At 46.8% G+C, this 25,995-nt stretch overlaps 1 long non-coding RNA gene across 4 annotated transcripts; it reads right to left on the bottom strand.

The window, feature by feature from the left end:
* Nucleotides 1–14,907: 14,907 nt before the first annotated feature.
* LOC309833337 lies at nt 14,908–25,118 on the bottom strand. Of its 4 annotated transcripts, none has more exons than XR_014297746.1 (4): nt 24,979–25,083; nt 21,764–21,928; nt 18,748–18,847; nt 14,908–18,641 (listed from the first exon to the last, which is right to left on the bottom strand). It is a non-coding gene; the product is annotated as an uncharacterized lncRNA (long non-coding RNA). The 4 variants fall into 4 exon arrangements; XR_014297747.1 differs by having other exon boundaries at nt 21,764–21,839; nt 24,979–25,071; XR_014297748.1 differs by lacking the exon at nt 24,979–25,083 and adding an exon at nt 24,598–24,900.
* Nucleotides 25,119–25,995: the final 877 nt, after the last annotated feature.

Raw genomic sequence — 25,995 nt, forward strand, 5'->3', positions numbered from 1 at the left:
ACAAACTAGCCAAATCGAATTCCTTTGAGAGGGCTTTTCCAGGAGCCCACCCTTTCCTGGTTCAGGTGGGTCACTCAGCAGCCTCCTACAGAGCAGGCAGCTGCTCCAGCACCTGTTCCTAGTCTACAGCAGCCAGAGGCACTGAAAGGCCGGTAGCTTCCTCCAGCACCCCCACCTTTGGCAATTTTGTATTCAAGTGCTTCCATTGAGATACCTCAGTGGTATCAGGATAGCTTTCCCTTGTATGATAGAGGGCAGTTTTCTGGCAAGTTCCACTAGGGCAGACCTCAGTAACTTCTCTGCTGTTCAGTGAACCATAGCTGTGCCCAAACCAACAAAGTCTGGACCTCAGCACTGGGGGAGGGCATAGGGGAGGGAAAGCTCTTTCTCAGCCCTGAGAGTCATGACTGCTCCTTATATCTGCTACTTCACCTGTATTCTTCAGAGTTCTCTTTACCTCTTACTAGGCAACCCCTCATTACTTCAATCCTCTGTTATAGTCAAGAATTCTTTATATTACACCTTCCCTATTCAAATTACCATGTGGTTTTTCTCTCCTGATTGAATCCAGACTAATACACCAGCCCAGCTTTGTTGGCTCACATCTCATTAGCCAGGACTAGCTGCCAGTGCTGGGAAATGTAGCTCTTTAGCTGGGCAGGTGGCCACTTCAACTAATCCAGGGTTCTGCTAACAACAAAGAAGGGGAGTTGGGGTCTTGCATAAACAATGTGCGGCTTTGACCTCAACAGAAGTGCATATTGATAAGGATGCCTTCCAGATCTCCAGTCAAACTTCTCTGCTTTCTAGGACATTTCCCTTGACCACACCCATTGGAGAAAATCCCCACCTTCCCACATCTCCAGGTGAACATTCTTACCTGTCCACGTCTCCAGGCTCATTTCACACCATCCTCCCTGATACCATGGATCCCTTCCCTTGAAAATCCCCTCAGTCCTCTTAGAAAAGGATTAAATAAGCGGAAACAAATTCAACAAGTATGATTTGCTCTATTATGAGCATTACACAAACTGAATGTCCCACAGTGTCCCCCTGAAACAGGTGGGAAGGGGGCAAGGCACAACCTTTAAAAGAATGACATAGCCTCTGGATGTGACATAAACTGGTTAGAACCAACTAGGTCCAAGATGGCAGAAGATTCGACTTCCAGTATACCTTGAGCTTCATTTTATGCTCACTGTAATACATCAGCATATGCTAAATGACACCAGGGCCATGACAGTTCTGAGACTAACCATAAAAGGCCAAAAAGTGGGCGATGCCCCAATTCCTGGAAATCTCCACCCCTTCTCCAAGATAGTTGGAATAATCCTCCCACTCATTAGCCTATGAAATTACCCAGACCATAAAAACTAACCGCCCATATTTCGGGGCCTCTCGCCTTCTGAGATGGCCCACGCTCTGTCCGTGGAGGGTGTTTCTCCCAGGGCCACTCTCGCCTTTCGAGACACACCATACTCCATCTATGGAATGTGTATCCCTCTAAGTAAATCCACTTTTTACCTATTGCTTTGCCTCTCACTGAATTGCTGAGACATAAAGACCCTGAACTTCAGTAGGTCCTGAGACCAGATATGTGATTTTAATTAAAAGACAGTGGATTCAAGTCCCCGTCTGGGTTTTGGCCAGGTTCGAGTCCCGGCCCATGGGTTCAAATCCCAATCTGAGTTGTGCGGTTTCACCCCCAGTCTTTGAAAGTCCCCCAGTCCCTCCAGCCTCTCAGAGTCTCTAGACAGCCTGCCCACTGGCCCTCTATGTGCTGTGACCCATGTCGTGTCTGCCTCCCTAATCAGTTGAAGCCCCCTTAACAGTGGGACTGACCCAGTGTCTGTCCCTTGCAGCTCCCTGCCCAGTCACCCTGGCCCCCAAGGCAGGGAAGGGCATCCCCTCCTTTCTCAGGATGCTCCCCAAGCTCTCAGAGCCTGGGCCAGAGACACAGACATTATTGCTCCCCGTCTGCAACTCTGACTCAAGCACAAGTTCCAGCCAAGACGGAAACAGGAGGTAGTGATGGGAACTTGCTGTGTGACTGTGGGAAGGTTAACAATCTCCTTCTCAGGGGTAGATGTGAGAGTTAAATGAGAAGGTGAGAGTCTTGCTAGTCACACAGTAAGCTCTCAGTAAATGCTAGTTGGGGTATTATGATTTTACATTTTACAGTTGCTTGGCTAGCTCTTCAGAAAGAGGGGTCTCTCACCTCGAGGAGTTTAGGAACCTCCAAGGGAGTTCTGACCACTTTGAGGTCCTGGGGCATCAAGAGAAGTCACTCTAGGGCTTCCCTGGTGGCGCAGTGGTTGAGAGTCCGCCTGCCGATGCAGGGGATCCGGGTTCGTGCCCTGGTCCAGGAAGATCCCACATGCCGCGGAGCGGCTGGGCCCGTGGGCCATGGCCGCTGAGCCTGCGCGTCCGGAGCCTGTGCTCCGCAACGGGAGAGGCCACAGCAGTGAGAGGCCCGCGTACCGCAAAAAAAAAAAAGAGAAGTCACTCCGAAGGGACAGGAGGGGAGAGCAGCTTAAGCAGCCAAGCTCTCCTGGTGTATGTTAACTTGAATTCACAGGAAGTTTCACAGGGAGATCTTTCCAGAAATGCAGAAGCTGCATTGAAAGTGCACACTGCACCGCCATCTACTGGCCATGTCTTGGAAGGAACGTAGACAAGTAGACAACTGGTCACACTGCTGCTGGTTAATCAAGTAGATTCCTGGCCCACACTCTCAGGGGTACTGGGGTGTCTGCATGTTTATCGAGTCCTTCAGTGGATTCTTGTGCAGGTGGTCCAGTGCCCCCCAGCTCTTCCCATGAGGGGACCCTATTTTAAGGCATGAACAAAAATATTCACAATGATGTGATGCACTGAAATGCACTCTGGCCCAAAACACAACCTGAATCTAATTATGAAGAAACATCAGGCAAACCTAAAGAGAGTGACTGGCCTATATATACTCTTCAAAAATGTCAAGGTCATGAGAGACAAGAAGACTGGGAAACTGTTACCAGGAGACTGTTACAAGGAGACTAAAGAGAAAGGAAAACAATGTAATATATGATCCAAGATTTTCATTCGTTATGTAGGATGTTATGGGACAGTTGACAAAATCTGAATATAGTCTGCTGAAAATAGTATCGTATAAGTGTCAGTTTCATGATTTTAATCATTGTACTATGACTATATAAGAGAATGTCCTTGCTTTTAGGGAATACACACTTAAGTGTTTAGGGGTAAAAGGCCAACAGGTTTGCATCTGACTTGCAAACAGTTCAGGAGGGAAATTTATGTATATATATGTATAATATTGATGAAGTGTGTTCAGGAATTCTTTGTACTCTTTTTGCAACTTTTTTAGCAGTCTGAAATTACACTAAAATAAGAAAAAAATTTTTCACAGCCCTACTGGGAAAATAGTGACATAATGCCACCATAAATCAGTTATACATTAAAACCTCACCTTTTTACAGAGCACTTAGTAGGTGCTGGACATGTGCTTTTCATGGTTTATCTCATTAAATGCTCACAGCAATCCTATAAGAGAAATGCTACTATTACCTTCCAATTTTCACATGAAGAAAGCTTCACCTCAGAGAGGTGAAGTAATCTGCCCAATATCACACAGCCTGTAGGTGATAGAACTGGGATGGGCTCTGTCAATCCAGAGTCATAAGAATCCAACTAGCAGCACGTAGGGTCCACAACACTAGAAGACACGGTTCTCATTATTGAAAGGACTGGGGACCACTCCTGCAGTTGCCAGATTGAACTCTACCATATCCTCCAAACATACCTGGGCCTTGACTCTGCCTCTGTGCAGACCATTGCTCCTGACCGCCTTTTTTGCTGTCTTTAGTGTCCCTCCCCTACATCCTCTTCTGGGCTGAGAAACCTCTTCCCCCATAGCTCCTTCCCAAGCCCTGTACCTAGGAGGGACCTGTCCCTGCTGTGCAGTCCCACAGCCCTATACTTGTCCTTCTCTCAGAGAATATCCTATTCTCCATCTCCCGCTATAATCCTTTGGCAGAGGCAGAAGAGGGAAGCTATTGCTGGCTCCAGCTCTGCACTCAGACAGACCTGGATTTGAAACTTGGCTCTGCCGTTTACTGGCTGTGTGATCTTGGGCAAGTCACTTCACCTCTCTGAGCATCTTATAAGTAAAACAGAGCTATGATAACCCAACTCATTATAAAGAGAAAGAAAGATGAGCTATATAAGACATTTCCTATAATATGTGGCAAGCAGCAAGTACTTAAAAATGTTAATTACTATTCCTGTGTCCTACCTCCATAATGACTGTTTTAAATTTTTTCAGATAAATTAGTTATAAGCTTGTGACAAAGTTTTACTTTGATCATGCCACAAAGCCAAGTCAGAGTTCCCTTTTGTTAAGGACATTTCCCAGGAAAACAGAATGGTTGGATAAGCATTATTAAACTTGTATCTTGAATACAAGATAAATGTCTGATAATCAGCTGAGTGTTTGGGTAGCTGATTTCTCCAAGGAGGTTTTAATCTTGTTAGAGTTTATCAGAAAATTGCTTAAACATTTATCAAGAATGCTAATTTCCTCCCAGAAGGAGACTGTGAATTGCATCAAGCAAGAGAGTTCTATACCAGATCGTGATGGGAACACTCTGCTCTTAATCAAACTCATAATAATCAAGGCTGACATTTCGTGGGGGTTCACTATACACCCAGCATGGAGCTGTGTCACAGGCCTAGCCTTGAAGCAGATCCTGGATGTATTTTGTCACTGTGCCCTGTTCTGACTTAGTTCAGAGTCAGACTATGCAGGAGGCTACAAAATGCTGGTGGAATGTGTGAACGGGAGCAGCGGCCATCACGTCCCAGGACTTTGCATGATGTGGGACACACACCCTCTCCTGTCCTGCACACCACCAAGATGGAAACAAACAGGTTTCTGAGAGTAGAGACCGTCCACTGTTCCCCCAATATAATGGGATGTAAGTACATGACTTGGTTAGGCTTTCTGGTTCAATACTGACAAAGTGCTTAATTCTGGCCACAGAGCCTGGCAGAGAGACCAAAGGCTCATTACCAAGCATGGATGCCTTTCCTCTGGCAGACAATAAGGAGTTGGATCCAAGCTGCTTATTAGTTTCTTTAGGGATTTGTTGGACATCTTGCTACTACGTGAACAAACAGATGGACTTGGCTGTTGGCCACAAGGATATTTAAGAAGGAACGGATCTGCCTACCCATTGTGAGAAGCAAAACACTGTGTCTGAAGGGGGTGCACTGCCTCCCATATGGTTTGGGGATGAAGTCAGTGTTCTTCAAAGTGGGGTCCCCTGACCGGCAGCATCAGTATCACCTGGGAATTTGTTAGAAATGCGAAGTCTTGGTCCCCACCCCAAACTCACTGAATCAGAAACTCTGAGGTGGGATCCAGCACTCTGTGCTTTAACAAGCCTTCTAGGTGATTTGGATGCACATTCAAGTTTGAGTTAAATTGGGCTAAGTTGTAATACGTTTTCCTCTTTCTGTCTTCTCTGGCTTCCCCACATCTTCTCTTCCTCCCCATCATCTCCCATCTTTCTCCTCTACAAACCAACACCTTCTCATAATCTCCTGGGATTGAATATAAGTACTCAGCTGGGTTGTGAGACCATCCGTGGATCACCAAGAAAGACGGAAGATTATCAAACTCCAAAAAATGGTCACATTCTCCCAGCTGAACGTTTGAGAACAGGCCTGCCTGGATGAGCTAGAAGACACCTTGATGGCATCTGAGGCCACAGCACCACATGCTTCTGAGGCAGAAACAAGATCAGGCCAGAGTTTGGGGTCTGTGCTGTCCTGGAGCCAGCCATGGCTGCTCAGAGCAAAATAGCTCAGGGAAAGAACGGCAACTGGGAGAAGAGGTGAAGAAATGGCTGCAGGTGACCACAAAGAGGCCTGGCACAATGGAGCCATGCAGAGGAAAATGCAGCAGCGACAGGATGGATCTATGGAAACACACCAGCATGTACTGGGCTCTTGAATGGATTTCCTGCAGGTCTGGGAGCTGATATTCAGTGGATGTTCAAGGAAAGGGTGACTCCTGAAGGCTGGAGAACTTGGGACACTCATGTGACACCTACAAAAAGAAGGCACAGTCAACTGATCCTTTCAATAAACATTTGCAATTCACCATGGCATATGCTGAATTTTAGGCAGAGGGCAGATCTGGTACCTCACTCTGGTACTGTGGTCCCTTCTAGCAAGCTCTCCATCCAGCTCCACAGCCATCTCTAGGTCTACTTAGACCACTTAGGATCCCAGGCAGCTCAGGGAAACTAAATTTCAAAGCCTCCTGCTATGGACAGAGTTATGTAACCCCAAAATTCGTATGTTGAAGCCTAACCCCCAGTGCGCTGGTATTTGGAGTAAGGAACTAATTAAGGTTAAATGAAGTCATAAGAGGGAAGCCCTAATCTGGTAAAATGAGTGTCCTTATAAGAGACACCAGGCATATATACAATGGAATATTACTAAGCCATAAAAAAGAATGAACTTTTGCCATTTGCAACATCATGGATGGACCTGGAGGGTATTATGCTAAGTGAAATAAGTTAGAGAAAGTCAAATACTGTATGTTATCACTTATATGTGAAACCTAAAATACAAAACAGGTGAATGAATACAATAACAACAACAAAAAGAGACACCAGGGAGGCCACTCTCTGTCTCTCTCTGTCTCTGCTATGTGAGGACATGGTGAGAAGGCGGCCATCTGCAAGTCAGGAAGAGAGACCCCACGGGAAACCAAATTGGCTGGCACAATAATCTTAGACTTCCTGGCCTCCAGAACTGTGAGAAAATAAATTATTTTATTTAAGCCACCCAGTCTATGGTATTTTGTTTTGACAGCCCAAGATAATGAAGATAGTTCCCTCTGCCTGACCTCACCAGGCTGTCCAGTTGTCCTGGATATACTACAGGGTAGGACAGGGGATAGTTCAAGAAGTGGCTTCTTTCAGATTGCTAAATGGGAAGCAGAGTAAATGATTTCCCTCCTGTCCTCAGCGTTCCCTCTAATGCACCTTTCCCCCTGCAAGCCAAAGTCCACAGAAGAGACACCTTGGACCCCTCAGCCCTCTGTCCAGGATCCAGTCTCCCTCACCAGTGGGCCAACACTAGCCTTGGGACATCCCAGATACTGCAGCCAGTTGTATCAGGAACTGGCCCCACCACCAACAGGCTGACACTAAATCTGAGACCCCCAGCCCCACAGTCACCCACTCCAGAACCCAGCCCTGCCCACCAGTGAGCCAGCACTAGCTCCAGAACCACCCCAGGATCACATAGCCAGCAGCCCCACGACCCAGCCCTGCCAGCCAACCAGTGGCTGGCAGCCTCTACACAAGGTAGGGCCTGACAACAAACGAGACCAAGTGCCAGCCACACCTACCAGATGGCCCACAGCAGTCAGTCTGCCACAACACTCAGCCCAAAGAGTGGGCACCCCTAGAGCATATAGCTCTGGTGACCAGAGAGAGGAGTGTGCTGCTGAGATACATAAGACGTCTCCTACAAAAGGCCACTTCTCCAAGGATGGGAAATGTAAACAACCTACCAGATACACAGAAATAAAAAGAGCAAATTAGGCAAAATGAGGTGACAGAGGAATATCTTCCAAATGAAAGATCAAGATAAAACTCCAGCAGAAGAACTAAGTGAAGCTGAGATAGGCAATCTACCCCACAGAGAGTTCAAGGTAATGATCATAAAAATGTTCAAAGAAGTTGGGAGAATATTGGATGAACAGAGTGAGAAGTTAGAATTTTTTTTTTTTTTTTTCGGTACGCGGGCCTCTAACTGTTGTGGCCTCTCCCATTGCGGAGCACAGGCTCTGGACGCGCAGGCTCAGCGGCCATGGCTCACAGGCCCAGCCCCTCCGCGGCATGTGGGATCTTCCCGGACCGGGGCACGAACCCGTGTCCCCTGCATCGGCAGGCGGACTCTCAATCACCGTGCCACCAGGGAAGCCCGAGAAGTTAGAATTTTTTAACAAGGTTAGAAAATATAAAGAAGAACCAGAGATGAAGAATACAATAATTGAAATGAAAAATACCTAGAAGGAATTTCTAGAAAATTTCCTAGGAGGAGTCAACAGTAGACTAAATAATACAGAGGAATTGATCAGCAAGCTGGAAGACAGATTAGTGGAAACCAATGAAGCTGAAAGAAAAAAGAATAAAGATTAAAAAGAAATAAGGACAGTTTAAGAGATCTCTGAGACATCAAGCATATTAATATTCACATTATAGGGGTCCCAGAAGAAGAGAGAGAGAAAGGGGCAGAGAACATATTTGAAGATATAATAGCTGAAAATTTCCCTAACCTGGGAAAGGAAACTGACATCCAGGTCCAGGAAGCACATAGAGTCCCAAACAGGATCAACACTAAGAGGACCACACCAAGACACATTGTAATTAAAATGGAAAAAAATTAAAGGGAGAATATTTGAAGCAGCAAGAGAAAAACAACTAGTTACATACAGGGGAACTCCAATAAGAATACCAGCTGACTTTTCAGCAGAAACTCTGCATGCCATAAGGGAATGGCATGATATATTCAAAGTGATAAAAGGGGAAAGCCTACAACCAAAAATACTCTACCCAGCAAGGCTCTTTTCATTCAGACTTGATGGAGAGATCAAAAGTTTTACAGGCAGGCTGGGCTTCCCTGGTGACGCAGTGGTTAAGAATCCGCCTGCCAATGCAGGGGACGTGGGTTTGAGCCCTGGTCCGGGAAGATCCCACGTGCCACGGAACAACTAGGCCTGTGAACCACAACTACTGAGCCTGCGTGTCTGGAGCCTGTGCTCGGCAACTAGAGAGGCCGCGATAGTGAGAGGCCCGCGCACCGCGATGAAGAGTGGCCCACTTGCCGCAACTAGAGAAAGCCCTCACACAGAAACGAGGACCCAACACAGCCAAAAATAAATATAAAAATAAATTAATTAACTTTAAAAGAAAAGACCTAAAGAAGAAATACATGGTGAATATCTTTAAAAAAAATAGTTTTACAAGCAGGCAAAAGCTAAGAGTTCAGCACCACCAAACCAACCTTATGAGAAATGTTAAAGGGACTTCTCTAAGTGAAAAAGGAAGGGCCACAACTAGAAACAAGAAAATTACAATGGGAAAAAATCTCATTGATAAAGGCAAATACACAATAAAGGTAAATTAGCAGTGTGTAAAGCTACTGTGAAGTTTGAAAGACGAAAGTAGTAAAATCATCTATGACTGCAATAAGTAGTTAAGCGATACACACAAAAAAAGATGTAAAATATGATGTTGAGAACAGTAAATGTGGGGGTGGGGAAAGTAAAAATGCAGGGTTGTAAAAATGTATTTGAACTTAAGAGATCAGGAACTCAAAATAATCACATATAGCCGCGGAGCGGCTAGGCCCGTGAGCCATGGCCGCTGAGCCTGCGCATCCAGAGCCTGTGCTCCGCAACGGGAGAGGCCACAACAGTGAGAGGCCCGCGTACCGCAAAAAAAAAAAAAAAAAAAAAAGCACATATAGATTGCTATATACAGTGGGGGGAATATAGTAAATAACTATGCAGTATCTTTGTATGGTGACATATTGTAACTAGACTTATGGTGGTGATCATTTTGAAATGAATAGAAATACCAAATCACCATGTTGTGTAACAGGAGCTAACATAGTGTTGTAGGTCAGTTATACTTCAAAAACAAACACATAAACAAACTCATAGAAAAAGAGATCAGATTTGTGGTTACCAGAGGCAGAGGGTGAGGAAAGGGGGAACTGAATGAAGGCAGTCAAAAGGTACAAATTCTCCATTATAAGATGAATAAGTACTAGGGATGTCATGTACAACATGATAAATATAATGAACACTGCTGTACAGTATATATGAAAGTTGTTAAGAGAGCAAATTTTAAGAGTTCACATCACAAGAAAAACTTTTTTTCTATTTTTTTTTTTTTTTTTGGCTGCATTGGGTCTTTGTTGCCACACACGGCTCTCTAGTTGCGGCGAGCGTTGACTACTCTTCATTGCAGTGTGCGGGCTTCTCATTGTGATGGCTTCTCTTGTTGCAGAGCACAGGCTCTAGGTGCGTGGGCTTCAGTAGTTGTGGCATGCGGCCTCAGTAGTTGTGGCTCACGGGCTCTAGAGCACAGGCTCAGTGGTTGTGGTGCATGGGCTTAGTTGCTCCGTGGCATGCGGGATCTTCCCAAACCAGAGCTTGAACCTGTGTCCCCTGTGTTGGCAGGCGGATTCTTAACCACTGTGCCACCAGGGAAGTTCCTCTATTTCTTTAATTTTGCATCTATATGAGATAATGAATGTTCACTAAACTTATTGTGATAATCATTTCATGACGTATGGAAGTCAAATCATTCAGCTGTACACTTTATTTATTTTTTTTTTTGCGGTACGCGGGCCTCTCACTGTTGTGGCCTCTCCTGTTGCGGAGCACAGGCTCCGGACGTGCAGACTCAGCGGCCATGGCTCACGGGCCCAGCCACTCCGCGGCATGTGGGATCTTCCCAGACCGGGGCACGAACCCGTGTCCCCTCCATCAGCAAGCGGACTCTCAACCACTGTGCCACCAGAGAAGCCCCGGCTGTACACTTTAAACTTATATAGTGCTGTATGTCAATTATACCTCAATAAAACTGGAAGGAAATTAATAATAATAAAACATACATACTACGCAAAGCAATCTACAGACTCAACGCAATTCCTATCAAAATTCCAATAGCATAATTCACAGAAATAGAACAAACAAGTCTAAAATTTATATGGAACCATAAAAAACTCCAAATAGCCAAAGCAATCTTGAGAAATAAGACCACAGCCAGAGGCATCACACATCCTGATTTCAAACTATATTACAAAGCTGTAGTTATCAAAACAGTGTGGTATTGGCATAAAATAAGAAACATAAATGAATGTAACAGAATAGAGAGCCCAGAAGTAAACCCACGTGTATAAGGTCAATTACTTTACAACATAGGAGCCAAGAATACACAATGAGTAAAGAACAGTCTCTTTAATAAATGGTGTTGGGAAAACTGGAAATATACATGCAAAAGAATTAAACTGGACCCCACTCTTACTCCATACACAAAAATTAACTCAAAATGGATTAAAAACTTGAATGTAAAACCTGAAACCAGAAATCTTCTAGAAGAAAACATAGATGGTAACCTTGACGTCAGTCTTGGCACTGATTTTCTGGATTTGACATGAAAAGCAGAGGTAACAAAAGCGAAAATATGCAAGTGGGACTACATCAAACTAAAAAGCTTCTGCACAGTGAAGGAAACTGTAAACTAAATGAAAACGCAACCTACTGAATGGGACAAAATATCTGCAAATCATGTACCTGATAAGAGGTTAATAATGAAAATAGATAAAGAACTCATAAATTCAATGGAAAAAAAAAACAATCTGATTTTTAAATAGGAAAAGGATCTAAATTGATGTTTTCCAAAAGAAGACATATAGATGGCCAACAGGTACAGGAAAAGATACTCAACATCACTAATCATCAGGGAAATGCAAATGAAAACCACAATGAGATATCACCTCACACCTGTTGGAATTGTTATCAAATAATATTTAATAATAGCTATTATCAAAAAGACAAGAAATAACAAGTTTCGGCTCGACATGGAGAAAAGGAAACCCTTGTGCATGCCCTGTTGGTGGGAATATAAATTGGTGCAGCCACTATGGAAAACAGCATGGAGTTTCCTCAAAAATTTAAAAATAGAACTACCATGTGATTCAGCAATTTCACTTTTGGGTACTTATCCAAAGAAAACAAAACCACTGAATTGAAAAGATATATGCACCATGTTCACTGCAATATTATTTATAAGATATAAAACAACCTAAGTGTCCATCAAAGGGCGAATGGATAAAGGAAATGTGGTATATATATTCAGCTATAAAAAAGAAGGACACCTTGCCAGTTGTGACAACATGGATGGACCTTGAGGGCATGATGATAAATGAAATAAGTCAGACAGAGAAAGACAAATACTGTATGATCTCACTTACCTGTGGAATCTAAAGAAAGAAGAAGCTCATAGATACAGAGAACAGATCGGTGATTGCCAGAAGTGGCGGGCAGGGAATGGGCAAAATGGGTGAAGAGAGTCGAAAGGTACAAACTTCTAGTTATAAAATAGATGTCATGGGGATATAATGTACAGCATGGTAACCCTAGTTAATAATACTGCATTGCATTTTTTTTTTCTGCATTGCATTTTTAAAAAGCAATTATTGTGTTGGCAAAAAAGTTCATTCGGGTTTTTGTATCATCTTACAGAAAGACCCAAACGAACTTTTTGGTCAACCCAATATCTCATACCATTTTCAGGAAGATGACTTAAGTTTCTTTTATGATGGTTGTCAGAGGCATTTTTAAGAAATAACCTAACTTAACTTTCACTTGTGTTCGTGAACTAAGCTGGATTTAGTTTTGCTTGTGTGCTTAAATGGTTTTGTCTGCTCAGGGAATTCTCAAGTCCAGTCTCCATTTTGTATTTAACACTTCTTTGAACCATTGTTTGTAATATGCAGTCCAATCTAAATTTAAATAATACAATGGCAATGAGACACATGGGGAAGTCTGCAGCGTCTGCAGTGGGGCTTCTGGGGAAGTTTTTCATTTCTAAGAAAGAGACACAAGGAAGAAACAGTGTTTCTGTTTTTCCTGTGGGTGCTGTCATGTCAGGATACACCAAAGCAAACTTGATACCCACCAGAGGATGGTAACACATGGCGATGAGCAGGTTCAAGAGAAACACAGGGAAGGAGAGCAAAACCAAAAGCACGCTGTGCCTGCAGCCCAACTTAACACTGCACCTCTTGTCATGACAGATGATAAATTTTCTTATTGCCCAAGCCAGAGGGCATCATGGATTTTGATTCCTTGCTGCCAAAATCCTGATACCCACCCTACTAAAATTTAAGGTCCACAGGGTAGCAGCTCTGCCTGTTTTGTTCATGGCTTTATCCCCAGCATCTAAAATACCACCCAGCACATGATAGATGCTCAATAAATCCTTGGTAAGGAATTAATGGATGAATTTGCTAAGTGGAAATAATGATATCCATTTGAGATAACAGACGTGAAAGTCCTTTGAGAAATGGAAAGCACCAGGCATAACAGCCCATTATTTACTATCACTGTTAACTGAAAAGAGCAGCAGCCACCATTCCCGACAGAGGGGTTGGCCTGAAGCTCTCTGGTCATGCTCAGCATCTACCGCTATCGCCCAGCACCTGCACGGTCCAGTGGGCCTCAAGTATCAGGCCCTCCCTCTCCACCTTCACAATTCTGCCTGAGCCAAAGACCATCTGTACCACTATGTACTATTTCATTAAGTCCGCTTTCCATTAGCACGCTCTTTAAACTCAGTTTCCTCCTAAACAATAACATTCATGAAACCACAGTTTTGACACCCTGGTTATATTTTTTCCTCAAATAGACTAAAATAATTCTCTATCAAAACTTAAAATATGCATTCAGGAATCATCTAAAGTACATGTTGGCAAACATTTTCTATAAAGGACAGATAATATTTTCAGCATCATGGACTATATCTTCACAACTATTCGATTCTGCTGTTGTAGTGTGAAAGCAGCCATAGGCAATGGGTAAATTCATTAGTGTGACTGTGTCCCAATAACATTTTATTCTCAAAAAGAGATGGTGGGGACTTCCCTGGTGGCACAGAGGTTAAGAATCCGTCTGCCAATGCAAGGGATACGGGTTCGGACCCTGGTCTGGGAAGATCCCACATGCCGCGGAGCAACAAAGCCCCTGTGCCACAATTACTGAGCCTAGAGCCCGCGAGCCACAGCTACTGAAGCCCACGCACCACAACTACTGAAGCCCGCGCGCCTAGACCCCGTTCTCCAAAAGAATTGAAAGTAGGAGCATAAATGGCTATTTGTACACTGATGTTCATAGCAGCATTATTCACAATAGCCAAAAGGTGGAAACCACACAAATGTCCATCAACAGATGAATGTATAAACAAGATGTGATAGATACAAACAATGGAATATTATTCAGTGAATACAACTGACATATGCTATGTGAGATTTTTGGCAAGGATGGTGAAAGATAATGAACCAACGCCAAACATTATCCTGGAATGCTTGGTTAGTTAGCAAAGAAAGTTATGATTTTTCCTGCAGATTACTGTATCCAATCTACTGCTCTAATCATGGGCTATTTGAAAAAAACTTATTATAAAAACTTTCCAGTCTCCTTGGCCGCTCCTTCTCTGTTTCTGCATCTTTTGGCAGCAATAGGTTCCCCAGTTTCTCATGGGTTTTCCTGACCAAGGTCATTGGACAACCCTGCCTACTTTCCTGGATTTTCAGGGTAGAAGCATGTCCCCTCCAACCACAAACGCCCACTTCACACACCACACACACACACACACACACACACACACACACACACACGCACACACTCTTCTCCCACTGGCAGGAGGCATGTCTGCTGTTTTATTTTTAACGTCAGCAGACATGTAGGTAGATTGACAAACAAGGCTGAGCCTGAGAACGGATCGTTGTCTGGAGGCTGGGAGTGACAGCTGACACAACACTTATTTAAACGGATCAGCTGGTCCCCTTGCCTTCTGGACTTCTGCGTTAGCTAGGCCAGCACCACAAGCAGGCAAGTCTTCCTGAAGAAGTACAACACCTGCTGGGCCTCACGCCAGGGCCGGGCCCATCACAGGATACCCTAATAAGCATCATACCTGACAAGCTTAGAAAAAGAATCGATGATGCTTTGGATTATAGGTGACAGACACCCAGCTTGACTGGGTTTATGCAGAATAATAGACTTGATCAGAAAGTTCTTGTAAGCAAAAGCCAACATTGGCGGGAAGATTTTAAAGGCCTGACCAATGTTTCTCATGCATGTCCTGTCTACAACCAAATCCCGACAAAACTGCGGACAGTCTGAAGCCAGAGCCCAGGGTCCCTTCAACCTCCTCCAAATGGACTGCATTCAATTGTCCCTTAACAATGGGACATACGTTTTGGTCATTATATGTCTATTCAAGAAAGGATCAAAAATTCCTCTTGTGAGAAAGTCACAGCTTTAACAGTGACCAAAAAAGTTTATGTTGCAACAGGCAAATAAATCTGACTTTACTGTTCCCTTGTGGTCTTTTATCAGATGGGTTTTATCAGACTATTCAAGTTTTCTTTCTCTTTGAGGCAACTTTTTTGGATGTTTTCTAGAAATGTGCTCATTTTGTCAAAGTTAAAATTTTTTTTTTTGGCCGCGCCATGCAGCTTGCGGGATCTTAGTTCCCCGACCAGGGATTGAACCCTGGCCCCAGCAGTGAGAGCACAGAGTCCTCACCACTGGACCGCCAGGGAAGTCCCAAAGTTTAAATTTTTATACGTGAAAAGTAATCTGTATTTTTTTAATCCCAGTTCTGTCCTATGTCCTTTTCCCTTCCTGAAATTATTTTTCTTCATCAGTTTCATGACTTTTCAAAGAACCAACTCTTAGCCATGTTGATTGTTGTTGTATTTTTGCCCTCTGCTTTAGTTTCTGCTCTAATTTTTATTCTCATTACTTCTATTTTTTATTACTTATTAATAAAAATTATTCAGCCTTTCTTCTAATATAAGCACGTGAGGCACAAACTTCTTCAGAATTACTTTAGCTACATCTCACAAGTACTGGTATGTAGAAATTTTCATTATCATTCAGTTCTAAGTAGTTTCTAATTCCCCTCTGGTTTCATCTTTGACGAGTTATTTTTGAACATTTTAAATTTTCCAAATATATGGATTTTTCCAAACCCATTTTTGTTGTTATCGTCCTTAATTATACTGTAGTATGATACAAATAATCTGTATAACTGATTCTTTGGTATTTGTGACTTGTTTTGTAACCTGGAACATAAAAAGTATTTGTAAATGTAGGTGCTTGAGAAAAGCATGTATCCTCTAATTTGGGGGTATATGTTTCTAGATATTTATTAACCATTGCATTATACATTTCTTAAGTTGTAAAAGGAGGGGAACTATTTTTGCTTTCCTGGAAACTTCAGCATTACAGGCTATACCCTGAAAGCCTCAAGGCCGAAAAAAGACAAAAAAAAATTGAAGAGGAAACTTCAATAAATAATAATAGCTATCAGTTATTGAACACTTTCTGAAGCCACACCCTACACAGGCTTCCACATACAAGTCTGTTTAATCCTTACCTCACCATATTCCTGTGGAGGTGTGGTTCTCATTTCACAAGGGGAAACGGAGGTCAGGTGATGGAAACCCACATTATGTCACCCTGCTGGGTTAGACCCCAGGTCTGTGACTCGGAAGCCAGTGCTCTCACACCCCCTCCGGGCTGATGCCCCCAATTTACCCAATCCCCCCCCATAATCACAGGAATGCAGCGCCAGGCACAGCAGCCCTCTTTGGACTCCTCAAATGACAGCCTTTCTGTAAAGGTGTCCCAGCAACTCCTTTCATGGAACTCAACGCCTTGTTTTCTAGACTGGCGCTGTCTGAACTTCCTGCAGTGACGGGAATATTCTACGTATCTGTACTGTCCAACCCCGCAGCTACTTGTGGCTACTGAGCACTTGAAATGTGGCTGATAAAACTGAAGACCTGAATTTTAAGTTTTATTAAAAGAGCCACAAGTGTCTGGTGGCTTGCCATAATGGACAGCAGTTCTAAGCAAGCTCCAGGAGGCACCCTGTTTTGTTTAAAGCTGCATCCCCAACACCTACAGTGCCCAGCACTGCACGTCCTGTAATGTTTGGTGTGTGGAGACATTATCTATATATTTATTGGTGACCCCTTTTAGGGCACAAACTGTCTTATTCACCATTGTACCCCTATGTCTAGTATGATGTCTGGTTAATCTCCCACCAGCTGCTCCAGTGAGGCCTAGTTTCCCAGCCAAGGTTTGTGCCTTACTGACCTTAAGCCTGGTTCCTGGGTCACCCTGGATGAATGCTCTCCTCAGATCTCCTCAGGCCCTACAGACCTGGGATGGCTCGTGCTTCACACACTGCGGTAGAACAGGGCTAGCATGATGACCAGTGCCCGGGGTCCCCAGGAACACTTGTTCAGGACTGGCCTGTGTCCCGCTGCTGCTGTTCCTGCATGGCAGCAAACATCACGCTCAGTCACAGCTAGCTCCAGTGGACCCAGACTCCTTCTCTTGGCATCTTTCCAGGCAGCTACAACCAGCTGAATAAAGGTGGCAAACAGAAGTCAGAGGACAGTCCTCGGAGTGAGACAGAAAAAGGACTGCCCACTTCTGGAAGCCTCTACCAGGAACTGGCTAGCAGGGCAGAACGTTTCAGCCATGAAGAATGGCTAGCAGGGCAGAACGTTTCAGCCATGAAGAATGGCTAGCAGGGCAGAACGTTTCAGCGATGAAGAATGGTTAGCAGGGCAGAACATTTCAGCCATGAAGAATGGCTAGCAGGGCAGAATATTTCAGCCATGAAGAATGCCTGCCCCTGCACAGACCTTCAGGGTGTCAAAGCCACCGGGCAGGCCTGACAGCCTGAATCCTGCCTCAGCTTAGCCAAGGTGGTTTCAATTCCAAATGCAGAAACTGGACAATTAAGTAGAGCCTTTCATCACAGCCTTTGGGACATACTTCCTCATGTAGACGCCTCCATCTATAAAATGGAGATTAAAAAGTTCACATACGTGTCCTCAGTGCAACTGTTGATTTTACCCCAATTATCCCCAAAAGACTGAGTCCACCAATGGCAGCTCCACGTTCACCATTCTCACCTTTACTCAGTAACCTGTCCTCTCAAGTTGACACCATGTATTTTACACCCAGATAAGTTGACCAACTTGTTCCAGTTTGGCCAGGACTTTCCTGGTTTTGGCAATAAAATTCCCATGTCTGAGAAAGCCCTCAATTCCAGGCAAACTAGGCCAGTTGGTCACACAAGCAGGTACGTACTCATTAGCCAGGCACCCACAGCTTCCCCAAGACATCAGCACCTGTCTCACTCGGGTCCCCACCACCCTTCCCAAGCCCTGGCCTGCCTGTTCCTCGATGCCCTCAACTCTCACAGGTCCTAACCTGAGCCAACCACCAGCGTTTGTTCATGCCCGTCCTAACAGAACACCTCAAACAACAGCCCACGTGCCAAGCCTCAGGAGCAGGACGGAAAGGCTCAGAGTGGAAACAGGATTTGGCCTGTGACCCACTTTCTCCCTGCCCAGCCTCGCTGGCACGTGGCTTGTTACTGACTTAAAACGCAGGTGGGGCGGGTGCATACGGTTTACTGAATGGATGGGTGGAGAGAAAAGTGATGATGATGAGCAGCTGCCAGCTCAAGAGAAAAACTCTTGGTCGCTGAAGTCACGCAGGCATGGCAGAGGGACGGGGAAAGGCCTTCCCTGTCCATGGCGCCCAAGGGCACTGCTGTCGGGACTCAGAGCCAGCTGAAGGGGGCCCCAAGCCCCCAGTCCCAGCGCTTTGCCCTGATTTCTCGTGCTGAGTGAACAGTTCTCCCATGACACTCTGAGCAGGCGGCGGGGAGCTCTTCATGTGTGGACTGCACTCTCCACTCTCTGCCCCGCTGGTGTCCACGAACAAAAGGAATCTATAAGAAAAGACAGACGAGACCAACGGTTGGGAGTTCCCATTTGCATAAACTCAAACCAGCCAACCCTCTGGCGGTGGATTCCCAGCCCGTGGCATTAACTCACCTTGGGGAGAAATACCAGCAATGCCAGATCCCAAGTCACCCCAAAGTCACTGACTCATGGCCTTGGGACTTCCTCAACGATCTCCAGATCGAACGCTGACCTAGGAGGGAGAAGAACCATACAAGCATTTAATCTGCAGCACCATCTTCTCCCCAAGTAACATCACTGAGAGGGTCCCAATAGACTAGGCCCTACTAGGTATCACCAGAATAGGACTTCCCTGGTGGTCCAGAGGCTAAGATTCCACGCTCCCCAATGCAGAGGGCCCGGGTTCGATCCCTGGTCAGGGAACTAGATCCCACATGCCGCCAACTAAGACCCAGCACAGCCAAATAAATAAATATTAAAACAAACAAACAAAAAATACTGACCGAATATCACCAGAATAGATGGGATAATAAAGGAAAACACCTCAAAGGTTCGGTTTTTAGAATAAACAATTTTCTTTCAAACAGTTCCCAATAAAGGCAACTGGCCAGATACACCAGAGCTCAGTCTGATCTCACTGTCAGAGACTTTGACACCAAGTTCCCACTGCATCTTGATCAAAGGATGGACCATTGTCCTCAGCAGTTCTCCCACCACTGTCATTACTTCTCTGCCCAGTCCATCCCAAGGCCCCAGCAGCTGTCATCCTATTCTGCAAAGACCCACTTAATATGCCCACCCAAGAAAGGCAAATGAAAGAGAAACTTCCAGAAAGACTCATTAGGTGCCCAGATGGGTGAAAATCAAGACTGCCAGGCCCATTTGAAGGAATAATGAGAAAATATCATTAATGCTTGAGGACACTACACAAGTGACCCCCAACTCAACGTGTGGGACTTTGCACCCAGAGGTTTAAAGTGCCAGGTCTGGGATGGGGGGGGACGGGGGGTAGATAAAGTCTTTTCAAAATGGTCACCACCAGCCATTAAATGCTCCAGGCTGGCTGAAGAGCCCCAGGACCAGGGACTAGGCTGTGGGACAGGACAAGCCTCTGATGCAAAGGGGCAGAGGGCAGGTTTGAAAGACAAGGGAAGTCTCAGATTTGTTAGACGGCTACTGAGGACCAGGTGGTTCACAAATATTAGTCTCACTACCTTCACATCATCATGAGATGAGAACAAAAACATCTGGCAAAACAGGATCAAACAGGAGAAACTCGAATGTAGGTGGAAGAAAAGGAGCCCTCAGGCCAAAAGTGGGGAGTGAGTGGGACCTGACCTCACCTGTTGTCTGGGAGCCAGACATGCCTCTTGGGAGCACCACGTTGCCCCTGCAGAGTCTACTAAGTGAAGGCGCCGGGGCAGAGTTGCGGCCTCCACCCAACACATCTGCAGCGCAGAAAGGCAGAAGGGCAGCCCCCTGCTGACGGCTGACTACACGGCGGGAGAGTCCTCCTGCCGCACCACATCCTAACATGAACCAGAAAGCAAGCCTTGAGTCTACAGACACAGACTCACAGATCCACAGGCCTGGAATTTCTTCTCTAGTGAACACCTGGGGTCACCCTTTTTAAAAGAGAACCCACCAAAGCACAGACTAAAAGCAGGGGCGACAAAGAGGTTGGTGAGTCAAAGCACTCTTCTCTCTTCAGTGACTGACAAGAGAACTCCTTGGGCTTCTGGCAGACCATGACAAATGGAAGCTTTCTGAATGATTCAGAATTGGTAGAACCCCTCTTTGCTCCTACATCTGGCCCACCTTTATTTTTCTTTCGACACTACTGGCTGCTCCTGGAGAAGCAATACACATTGTGCTCAAGAAACAGTAAAGGGGGGCTCCCCTGGTGGTGCAGTGGTTGAGAGTCCGCCTGCCGATGCAGGGGACACAGGTTCGTGCCCCGGTCCAGGAAGATCCCACATGCCGCGGAGCGGCTGAGCCCGTGAGCCATGGCCGCTGGGCCTGCGCATCCGGAGCCTGTGCTCCGCAACGGGAAGAGGCCACAACAGTGAGAGGCCCGCGTACCGCAAAAAAAAGAAAAAAAATAAACAGTAAAGGGAAAAAAACCAAAAGAGTAAAGGAGCAAAGTCAACACACAAACAAGCATGTCGGTCATGGGCTGCCTTGAATAATGTATTATGGGTTGTCCTCTATTCCTGTTAAGTTCATAGAGCAGAACCCACGATTTACAGTTCTCCCATGTGCCCTTCAGCATTATCTGAACTTATTCCAGTGTGAGGTCCAAATACAAATGTATGGACTGGTTTCTGTCCGGAGGCTCCTTTACTTCAAAGACAAAGTGAACCTCCACAAGTCCGGGGCCCAGCCCGGTCACCATATCACATGTGGGCCGGCAAAGGCCCGCGCGCTGAAGGAAATGGCAGGACCAAAAAGCTAGTGTGTGAAAGCTCCAGGGTTTGGAGGGGACAACTGGGCCCTCCAAACACGGGGAAAGGCTTCCAGTGACTCCTGTCCCTGCACTATTGGTGACCAGGGCACGGGCAGCCCATGATCACTTTCGATGCAGGAACAGAAAAGGGCAGAAAGAGCCAGGAAGGATGGGAGGCTGGAGCAGGGGCCTGGGTCAGGGAGAGCAGCCCAGCCTAGCCGAGTCCCAGCAGTTTCTGTCATGTCCTGCCAAGACCCCACAAAACCTCTCTGCCAGCGGGAGTCAACACACTTCCAGCATAAAAAACTGCAAATGCTTTCGGGCTGAAAAGATCAGGATCATGTGATCATGGCAACACCATGAAAAATTTTTTAGAACTTTTGCTGCTATCCCAGCTTTGCTCTTCAGATGAAGATGTGGAGTCTGAGATGGGGTCACAGCACTAGACAGGTTGAGAGGCGGGAGCGGTCTCCATCACAACAGTACTTGCACTGACACCCCAGGGCTCGGAAGGGAGATGCCCCGGGGAGCCCTTCACCCAAGCAGGTTTCTAGGGCCCTCCCCTAGGCATGTGGGGGACTGCCCCACAGCAGGATGCTACTGTCACCACACTTCCCCTTACACGATCACCCAAGCCCCAGAAAACACACACGTGACTTTACAAAAAACACAACATTCCAGAGAAAGGTCCAAAAGCCTCACCTGGGGCCCCGGGGCCTAGCGCCTGGCTGACACGAAGATGCCTCCTCCTGTGGAGCCTCTGTGCACACAGACCCAGCTGCAAAGGGAAATTGGTGAACGGGCACTCACAGCAGGCCCTGGGGGACGCACAGAACACTTGGCACAGCAGCTGGCAGTCTCTAGCACCTATGAAGGCAGGCTGTTACTGCAGTACCTGAACGGCCACACCACGGTATCAGGAACAAGGACGATTTAACCCTAGGAGGGGGTCTGCAGGTCATCTCTGACAGGAATAATACCTACGTTACCCTATGTGCCAACTGTGATCAATTTGCTGCTAACCAGTCTGCAGGCTGTGGCTGCCTGGCAATGACTAGAATGGACCGGAACGGGTAACAGGTGGGGGGAGGGCCCCGTGCCTGCTACGTAGTATAAGGGCGACTTACAGATGCATCCTCAACTATACTGGGCTTTGTCCAGGTTGGTCACTAGAAAAACACCCACAGCGGACCACGGGCCCTGCTCATGACCAGTAAGTCTACCTAGATTATAGTAAGTCTACCTTTCATTACAGAAACAATTCCAGTGGAGAAAAGGAGGCTGACCCGGCAGGCTGGCTTGCTGGAGGGCTTGGTTCCCTGACACTCTGCAATGGGAGGAGTCCTGTCACCTCACAACAGATGGGTCATCTCCACCTCTTTGGGGTTTTTTTTTTGGTCCAGGTGCTGTGCATCAGGCACCAGACGCAACGCAAAACAAGGAGGCGCTGCCCTCAAGATTACAGCATAAGGGGCCCGATCAGCAAATCAACACTTTCTAGGCGATCAGCGCTGAGGGGCGGGGCTGAGGATGCGGGATGAGGAAGGGGTGCGATGGGGAATCAGAGAAAACGTCCAGAGGGGAGCCCTCCACTGCCAGCCCGTTAACTGCTAAGGCAGGGCCCTGCTCGGGAAAAGGGGCACTCAGCGAGCACACAGCGCCAGGGACCAGGAACCAACACAAATCAGTGGGAAGAAAGACATGTACGAAAGCTCCAGAGTTTGCAAGGGACAGGACTGAACCCTCCAAACACGGGGAAAGGCTTTCAGCAACTCCTCTCCCTGCACTATCAATGACCAGGGCACGGGCAGCCCACGATCACTTCCGAATGCAGGGGCAGAAAAGGGCAGTGAGGCAGCGGAGAAGGGAGGCCACTGCCAGCATCCTGGGAAACGGCCTGGCCTAGCAACAGACCAGCAGACAGGTCACTGACCAGACTTCCAGCCTAAGATGACAGAACCACCCGATTGTTCACCAGTCCCTGCCAAGAGCTGAAGAGAAGACTAATGGCAGAAACACTGAGAACTCTTAGGTCCTGAAGGAATGTGTGTAAGTGGCACCAGGATTGAACACCTGACAGAATTCTCGCTCAGGCTCACAGAAGAGCACTTGGCTGGTCACTGGATGTGAATCTCTGTCCTCTCAACATCACAGCAGCCTCCATCCTCATCCTCCATGCTCATCGACAGGAAAACACGGTGTGTGTGTTGGGGGGATTCGGGTTTTAGGCAATGAACGCACTACAGCCTGACTCTCTCCATCCTCGGACTGCCTCATGCTTGGTCACTGCTAGTCACTGAAGGCTGTCCTGTATGGAAGGGACAAGTATGGGTCCCCTGAACATGGGGAAAGTCTTGCAACTTTTCCTTGGCCCATATTACCAATGACCAGGACACGGGCAGCCTGTAACCACTTCAAATCCAGAGGCAGAAAAGAACACAGGGCTGCTGAGACTGGAGACCAGGGTCAGAAGACCACAGCTGTGGCAAGACCCACTCCCATTCTCCTTTTTTAAAGCCTCAGAAAAACCAGCACCAAGCCAGGCAGAGGGCACTCAACAGACACCAGGTGCCAGGAGACATCGAAAGAGGCGCTGGGGGGAATTCCCTGGAGGTCCAGTGGTTAGGACTCCGTGCGCTTTCACTGCCACGGCCTTGATTCAATTCCTGGTCGGGGAACTAAGATCCGGCAAGCCGTGCGGTGTGCAGTAATTATTAAAATAGTAAAATAATAGAGAGGCAGCGGGAGGACGGCCGAGTGGGACAGCTCCAGAGTTGGGAAGGGACAGGAGTGAACCCTCCAAACACGGGGAAACGCTTTCAGCAACTCCTCTGCCGGCACTACCAGGGACCAGGGCACGGGCAGCCCATGATCACTTCCGAATGCAGGGGCAACAAAGGGCAGAAGAAGAGCCAGGCACAGGAGCCCGTGTCAGCAGCCGGCTCTCCGCCCAGGCACGGGAAAGCTGCCCAGCCAAGCCCGGGACCCCAACACTATCCTCACTTCATAGAAAGACTCCATCTCCCCTCATCAACAGAGGCCACAGGAAGACCAACTTCCCGTAAAAATGCCTCAAGTACTCCTCCACCCACAAAATACCAACTAAGTACCTACTAACCACTTGCCAGGCACTGGGGGTTCAAAGACACGGACCAGGCCTCTGCCCTCCCGACTGCTTGCTGTTTCCCCCCTGGAAGGAAAGGAAAGCTCAGGAGAATGGAGTAACTCACCCGAGGTTCCACGGCTAACGAGGGGCTGCGTCAGCATCTGAACTCAGGCCTTTCTGGCCCCCAAACCCAGCCCCACTCTCCTGCACAAGGCTTTGCAACACAGTTCCCAGAACCCCCCTGAGCCCTGGGACCACCCCCTCTGCCGCATGGCAGGAAGGCCACGGCCCCCAGTTCAAGGCCCTCAGGAGCAGCACTTGTTCAAGGGGCTAGGGCGCCCTCACTTTAAAACTCAAACACCCGTTTGTTAAATGGAGGTTTCAACACTTTCCCTTAAAGCTTATTAGGCGGAAATGGGCTAACGCTCACCAGAGTATTTGGCCGGTAACCGACGAGCGGCTTTGGGGCCTGAAACGCTAGAGTCGGAGGTGATGGGCAGTGAATCAGGGGTTCTGGCGCCCCTCGGGCCAGGTTCACACGGGCTCTGCACGACCCCCTGCGGGACCTCGGGCCCACGCGTCACCCGACCTGTCTCTCAACATCAGCGGGCAAAAGTCTCCCCACGGGGCGGGTGAGGCTCCGAACCGGCGCCGGCCGGTGGCGCGGTGACCCGAGGCCTCTTTGTCGAAGACACGAGGGCCGAGAAGTCGATATGTGGCCCTCCCCGCCCCCTCGGGCCTCAGTTTCCCCTTAGGGTGGGGGGAGGGGGTGGAGCAGACCACGTGCCCAGCGCTCCCCTCAGTAACGCACCCGGGTCGCCGTGAGAGATGGCGCGGGACAGAGGAGGAAGCACTGCAGCCAGTGCGGGAAGGTGCGGATGTCCGCGGATGTTGGGAGACGGCGTGGATCCAAGAGAAACAGAAGCCACCGGAACCGGGAACCTCCTCCACCCGCTCTGCGGCGGCGGAACTGCAGCAGAGACGAGGCCTGCGGCGTCGCCGGGAGCGGATCCCTCGCTCGCGGTCCTACAGCGACCTCTGGTGGATCGGAGCCGGAGTTCTGCGTCAGGATGACTTGGTAATTTCCAGAAGCAGTCTGAAATTTTGAAAATAACATTCCCTCACCTGTTTTGCTTTTCTGCGTGTGTTCTGTTTGTTGTCACTGATTTGTCATTAATTTGTAGGAATGGTGACTTCCACATGAGGAGCTTTAATTAGCAAAAGCTCTTTCTTTTTTATTTTTAATATCCAAGTATAGTTGATTAATAATGTTGTGTTAGCTTCAGGTGTACAGCGGAGTGATTCAGTTATAGAGTTACATATATATATATTCTTTTTCAAATTCTTTTCCCATTTAGGTTATTACAGAGTATTGAGCAGAGTTACCCCTGCTATACAGTAGGTCCTTGTTGGTTATCCGTTCTAAATATAGCAGTGTGTACATGTCAATCCCAATCTCCCAATCTATACCTCCCCTGCCACCCTTTCCTGCTGGTAATCATAAATTCGTTCTCTAAGTCTGTGAGTGTGTTTCTGTTTTGTAAATAAGTTTGTTTGATCATTTTTTTAAGATTCCACATGTAAGTAATATGCTATGATATTTGTCTTTGTCTGATACTTCGCTCAGTATGACAATCTCCAGGTCCATCCATGTTGCTGCAAGTGGCATTATTTCATTCTTTTTAATGGCTGAGTAGTATTCCATTGTATATCTGTACCACATCTTCTTTATCCATTCATCTGTTGATGGATATTTAGGTTGAAGAACTCATGTATTGTGTGGACAATAGGCATCTTGTCCGATTGACCATTGTATTGAGTTTAGTGG

Source organism: Grampus griseus (genome assembly GCF_964374135.1).
Source record: "Grampus griseus genome assembly, chromosome: 14".
NCBI classification, from domain to species: domain Eukaryota; kingdom Metazoa; phylum Chordata; class Mammalia; order Artiodactyla; family Delphinidae; genus Grampus; species Grampus griseus.